Below are 7097 nucleotides of genomic sequence, written 5' to 3'. Positions count from 1 at the left end.
AGAGACTCTTCTTGGAGTTAAACGCCAGCTTTTATGCCAGTTTGGGCGTTTAACTCCAAGTTTTATGCCAGTTCCAGCGTTAAACGCTGGAATTTCTGAGGCTGATTTGCCACGCCGGTTTGGGCCATCAAATCTTGGGTAAAGTATGGACTATCATATATTTCTGGAAAGCCCAGGATGTCTACTTTCCAACGCCGTTGAGAGCGCGCCAATTGGGCTTCTGTAGCTCCATAAAATCCACTTCGAGTGCAGGGAGGTCAGAATCCAACAGCATCTGCAGTCCTTTTTAGTCTCTGAATCAGATTTTTGCTCAGGTCCCTCAATTTCAGCCAGAAAATACCTGAAATCACAGAAAAACACACAAACTCATAGTAAAGTCCAGAAAAGTGAATGTTAACTAAAAACTAATAAAAATATACTAAAAACTAACTAGATCATACTAAAAACATACTAAAAACAATGCCAAAAAGCGTACAAATTATCCGCTCATCAGTGTGCAGCATCCTGGGCGTTTAGCAAAACGCCCAGTGATAAAGGGATTTCTGGCATTCAATGCCAGCCAGGGCACCTGGCTGGGCGTTAAACGCCCATAATGGCCACCAAGTGGGCGTTAAATGCCAGAATGGATACCATTCTGGGCGTTTAATGCCAGAAAGGCAGGGGGAGGAGATTTTGTTTTCCACTTCAAATTTTTTCAAACTTTCTTGTTTTGATCCATAATTTTATGAATATACACATTATAAACTTTCATCATTCATCCTCAAAATTCAAAAATTAAACAATTTTCTAAATCATTCTTCAAATCTCTTTCAAATCCTTTCAAAATCTTCTACAAAAACTCAATTATCTTCTCAAATTCTTTCCATATCTTCTCAAATCTCCTCCAAAATTTTCGAAATCTCTCCCCCTCCCTTTATAAATAAAGCTCGGCCATCCCCCCTCTCCCCACCATTCGAATTTGCTCTCCTCCTCTCTCTCCTCTTTCCTTTCTTTTGCTTGAGGACAAGAAAACCTCTAAGTTTGGTGTGCTTTCCCGTGATCACTAAGCCAAGATTTATCAAGATCATGGCTCCTAAGGGAAAACAAACCAATTCAAGAGGCAAGAAAGAGAATACTCCAAAGAATCTTTGTAGTCAAGAGAAGTTCTTAACCAAAGAACATGCAGAGCATTACCACAAAATAATGGGTCTAAGGTCAGTGATCTCAAAAGTCAGATTCGATCTGAAAGAAGATGAATATCCGGAGATCCAAGAGCATATTCGAAACAGAGGATGGGAAGTTCTAACCAACCCTGAGACAAAGGTTGGAAGAAACATGGTTCAGGAATTCTACTCAAATCTGTGGCTGACAGATAAGCAGAGAATGACTGGAACTGCTTTTTATATCTACAGAACCATGGTCAGAGGGAGAATTATTTACTTCCATCTGGACAAAATAAGAAAGATCTTCAAATTGCTTCAACTGCACGATGATCATGAATCCTTTAATAGGAGAATGGTGAGAGAAGATAAGGGGTTTGATCAAGTTCTAGAGGACATATGCCTCCCTGAAACTAAGTGGACAACCAATTCAAAAGGTGTCCCAAACCAAATCAAGAGGGGAGATCTCAAACCAATTGCAAGAGGTTGGCTAGACTTCATTTGGCGTTCCATATTGCCCACTAGCAACCGTTCTGAGATCACTATCAAGAGAGCAGTGATGATTCATTGCATTATGCTGGGAAAAGAAGTACTGGGGAACGAAGTGGAGGTTCATCATCTGATTTCTTGTGAGTTTTACACAGTTGCAAACAAGAACTCCACTGAAGCCAAACTGGCTTACCCAAGCTTAATCTCTTTGCTATGTAAAGATGCTGGGGTGAGAATGGGAGTAGATGAATTCATCCCAATTGAACACCCAATCACCAAGAAGTCAATGGAAGGACAAATGTAGGATAACTCTATCAAAAGGAGGGCGCAGGAGTTCCTCCCTGAACTTCCTGAAATTGACTACTGGACCCGCCTAGAAGCATCTGTTGCCAAGCTGCAAGAAGCTATGAAACAAATTAAGGAAGAACAACAGAATCAAAACTGCATGCTCTGCAAATTGCTGAAAGAACAAGAGAAGCTGGGGCGTGAGCTACAGGAGCTAAAGCTCCAGAAGCTCTCCCTTGAAGGGTCAAATACCCCACAAGTTGAGGGAGCATCCACTTCTCAAAATCAAGGTTGTTGAGTCCTAACTCTATGATAACTTCTATCATTAGGAGTCTATTTTAGAGTCATTTAAATTTTTGTTTTCTATTACTATTAGTCTTATCTTATATTTATTTTTGAGTCTTGTTCTTAATTCATGATTAATAAAATTCAAGGTTCATGTCTTAAAGCTATAAATGTCTTATGAATCCATCACCCCTTTTAAATGAAAAATGCTTTAATCACAAAAGAATAAGAAGTGCAGGATTTCGAATTCATCTCTGAAACTGGTTGAATTAGTTTGATGTGGTGACAATACTTTTTGTTTTCTGAATGAATGCTTGAACAGTGCATATGTCTTTTGAATTTGTTGATTAAAGAATGTTAAACTAGTTGGCTCTTGAAAGAATGATGGAAAAGAAGAAATATTATTGAGGATCTGAAAAATCATCAAATTGATTCTTGAAACAAGAAAAAGCAGTGTATTCAAAAAAAATGATCCAAGGCAAAAAGAGTGTGCTTAAAAACCCTGGACACCTCTAATTGGGGACTCTAGCAAAGCTGAGTCACAATCTACAAAGGTTCACCCAGTTATGTGTCTGTGGCATGTATGTATCCGGTGGTAATACTGGAAGACAGAGTGCTTGGGCCATAGCCAAGACTCATAGAATAACTATGTTCAAGAATCATCACACTTAACTAGGAGAATCAATAACACTATCTGAATTCTGAGTTCCTATAGATGCCAATCATTCTAATCTTCAAAGGATAAAGTGAGATGCCAAAACTGTTCAGAAGCAAAAAGCTACTAGTCCCGCTCATCTCATTGGAGCTAAGTTTCATTGATATTTTGGAGTCTATAGTATGTTCTCTTCTTTTTATCCTAATTGATTTTCAGTTGCTTGGAGACAAGCAACAATTTAAGTTTGGTGTTGTGATGAGCGGATAATTTATACGCTTTTTGGCACTGTTTTTAGTATGTTTTGGTTATTTTTTAATATGTTTTTATTAGTTTTTATTTAAACTTCACTTTTCTAGACTTTACTATGAGTTTGTGTGTTTTTCTGTGAGTTTAGGTAATTTCTGGCTGAAATTGAGGGACCTGAGCAAAAATCTTATTCAGAGGCTGAAAAAGGACTGCAGATGTTGTTGGATTCTGACCTTCCTGCACTCGAAGTGGATTTTCTGGAGCTGCAGAAACCCAATTGGAGCGCTATCAATTGCGTTGGAAAGTAGACATCTTGGGCTTTCCAGCAATGTATAATAGTTCATACTTTGCCCGAGATTTGATGGCCCAAACCGGCGTTGCAAATCAGCTTCAGAATTCCCGGCGTTTGACGCCGGAACTGGCACAAAAATTGGAGTTAAACGCCCAAACTGGCACAAAAGCTGGCATTTAACTCCAGGAAAAGTCTCTACACATGAAAGCTTCAATGCTCAGCTCAAGCACACACCTAGTGGACCCCGGAAGTGGATTTTTACGTCATTTACTCATTTCTGTATACCCTAGGTTACTAGTTCACTATTAATAGGACCTTTTGACATTGTATCTTTACCTCATGACACATTACACGTTTCTTATTGTATCTTCTACGGCATGAGTCTTTAAACCCCATGCTTGGGGGTGAGGAGCTCTGCTGTGTCTTGATGGATTAATGCAATTACTACTATTTTTCATTCAATCACGCTTGCTTCTATTCTAAGATATCACTTGTTCCTCAACTTGATGAATGTGATGATCCATGACACTCATCATCATTCTCACCGTTACAAGATAACCATAGCTTGCTTCAAGCCGACAATCTCCGTGGGATCGACCCTTACTCACGTAAGGTATTACTTGGACGACCCAATGCACTTGCTGGTTAGTTGTGCGGAATTACAAAAGTGTGATTGTGATTTCGTGCACCAGTCTTCTTGTTTCATCTTCATATTTTCTTGTTTTGTGTCTTTTGTTGTTTTTCATATGCATTTTTGCATTCATAGTGTCTAAACATGAAAAATTTCTAAGTTTGGTGTATTGCATGTTTTTCTTTTCTTGAAAATTTTTCAAAAATAAATCTTGATGTTCATCATGATCTTCAAAGTATTCTTGGTGTTCATCTTGACATTCGTAGTATTCTTGCATGCATTAGTTGTTTTGATTCATAATTTTTATGTCTTGAGTCATTTTTGTTGTTTTTCTCTTTCCACATTAAATTCAAAAAAATTAAAAAATATATTTTCCTCATTTTACTCAAAAATTTCGAAATTTTTGGGTTGACTTCGTCAAAACTTTTTAAAATAAGTTGTTTCTTGTTAGTCAAGTCAAGATTTCAATTTTAAAAAAAATCTTATCTTTTCAGAATCTTTTTCAAAATTAAATCTTTTTTTTTCCTTTTGTTATTTTCGAAAAAATTTTTAAAATTAATTTTCAAAATCTTTTTCTTATCTCTATTTCATGATTTTCGAAAACTTACTAACAATTAATGTGATTGATTCAAAAATTTGAAGTTTGTTACTTTCTTGTTAAGAAAGGTTCAATCTTTAAATTCTAGAATCATATCCTTTAGTTTCTTGTTAGTCAAGTAATCAATTTTAATTTTAAAAATCAAATCTTTTTCAAAATAAATTTCAATCATATCTTTTCAATCATATCTTTTTTCAAAATCAATTTCAAAAATCTTTTCTAACTCCTTATCTTTTCAAAATTGATTTTCAAATCTTTTTCAACTAACTAATTGACTTTTTGTTTGTTTCTTATCTTTTTCAAACCACCTAACTACTTTTCTCTCTCTAATTTTCAAAAATTCCTCACTCTTTTTCAAAATTCCTTTAATTAAATAATTGTTTCAAATTTTAATTTTAATTTTATTTCTTCTCTTAATTTTTGAAAATCACTAACCATTTTTCAAAAACAATTTTCGAAATTTCTCTCCCTCTCATCTAGGGGTGCACAGACCCGGTCCGGCTCGAAGGTCCGGCCCGGTCCCAAACACTTTCGGGGCTAATTTGGTGTGATTTTATCGGGTTTAGGACCGGGTAAGGGTCTCAAAAATAGACCCGGTCATTATTTTGGGTCGGGTCCGGGCCATAGCTCAGGTCACCCGAAGTCGGCCCGGTGGCCTGGTCATCATATACAATTAATATTTTGTGTTATTAGTGATGGATCATGACTATTCTTATGTGGAATTTAAGTATTGTAAACTTTTAATATTTTGTGTTATTAGTCATTATAAGACTATAAGTTAATGTTTTATGTTTAGAATGCATAAGACTCTAGACTAATGCATAATATTGTGTTATTTGTATTGATTTAAATATTTGGTATTATTAGACAATATTAGTATTGATTGTAGTTTTGCTTTAGTATTGATTGTGGTTATGCTTTAATTTTAAAGAAGGGTTGGTTATTGTTATATTTTTCTAAGTGAATTTTACTATGTTAAATAATGGTTGGAGTCTTGGAAATTTGGATATTTTTACATGCTAGCTTACAAGAAGGTATCAACGTAATGTAATGTTAACGGCTCGGTTTTCACCCAGTATAATTGTGGCCCAAAAGTGTATTGGTTTCATCGGGTCTAAGACCGAGTTCGGGTCTAATAAATAGACCCGGTGCATATTTTGGGTCGGGTCTGGATCCCATCAAACCCGGTTTCACCCAGCCCATGTGCACCCCTACTCTCATCTTCTTCTATTTATTTTATTTATTTACTAACACTTCTCTTCATCTTAAAATTCGAACCCTCTCTTCTCTTCTGTGTTCGAATTTTTCTCCTCTTCATTATTATTCTTCTTTTCTTCTACTTGCATAAAGGAATCTCTATACTGTGACATAGAGGATTCCTCTTCTTTTCTGTTCTCTTATTTTTCATAAGAATAGGAGCAAGGACAAGGACATTTTTGTTGAAGCAGATCCTGAACCTGAAAAGACTCTGAAGAAGAAGCTAAGAGAAGTTAAAGCACAACAATTCAAAGAAAACCTTACAGAGAATCTCGAAAAAGAAGGAGACATGGCCGAACCCAATAATAATGCAAGGAGGATGCTTGGTGATTATACTACACCTACTTCCAATTTTTATGGAAGAAGCATCTCAATCCCTGCCATTGGAGCAAACAATTTTGAGCTGAAGCCTCAACTAGTTGCCCTAATGCAACTGAACTGCAAGTTTTATGGACTTCCATCAGAAGATTCCTATCAGTTCCTAACTAAATTCTTGCAAATCTGTGATACTGTTAAGACTAATGGAGTAGATCCTGAAGTCTACAGGCTCATGCTTTTCCCCTTTGGTGTAAGAGACAGAGCCAGAACATGGTTGGACTCACAACCTAAAGATAGCCTGGACTCTTGGGATAAGCTGGTCGTGGCCTTCTTGACCAAGTTCTTTCCTCCTCAAAAGCTGAGCAAGCTTAGAGTGGATGTTCATACCTTCAAGCAAAAAGATGGTGAATCTATCTATGAAGCTTGGGAAAGATACAAGCATTTGACCAAAAAGTGTCCTTCTGGCATGCTTTCAGAGTGGACCATTTTAGATATATTCTATAATGGTCTATCTGAACTTTCTAAGATGTCACTGAACCATTCTGCAGGTGGATCTATTCACCTAAAGAAAACGATAGCAGAAGCTCAAGAACTCATTGACATGGTTGCAAATAACCAATTCATGTACACCTCTAAGAGGAATCCTGTGAGTAATGGGACGCCTCAGAGGAAGGGAGTTCTTGAAATTGATGCTCTGAATGCCATATTGGCTCAGAACAAAATGTTGACTCAGTAAGTCAACATGATCTCTCAGAGTCTGAATGGATTGCAAAATGTATCCAACAGTACTAAAGAGGCATCTTCTGAAGAAGAAGCTTATGATCCTGAGAACCCTGTAATGGCAGAGGTAAATTACATGGGTGAACCCTATGGAAACACCTATAATTCCTCATGGAGAAATC

The 7097-nt window shown here is 36.7% G+C and overlaps 1 non-coding gene across 1 annotated transcript; it reads right to left on the bottom strand.

Moving 5' to 3' along the window:
• Positions 1-6559: 6559 nt before the first annotated feature.
• Positions 6560-6663, bottom strand: LOC127743159 (small nucleolar RNA R71). Its single transcript, XR_008004494.1, has one exon. It is a non-coding gene; the product is annotated as a small nucleolar RNA R71 (small nucleolar RNA).
• Positions 6664-7097: the final 434 nt, after the last annotated feature.

This window comes from Arachis duranensis, chromosome 1 (assembly GCF_000817695.3).
Source record: "Arachis duranensis cultivar V14167 chromosome 1, aradu.V14167.gnm2.J7QH, whole genome shotgun sequence".
In the NCBI taxonomy this organism is placed as follows: Eukaryota; Viridiplantae; Streptophyta; class Magnoliopsida; order Fabales; family Fabaceae; genus Arachis; species Arachis duranensis.
This window is presented reverse-complemented; position numbering and strand designations above follow the sequence as displayed.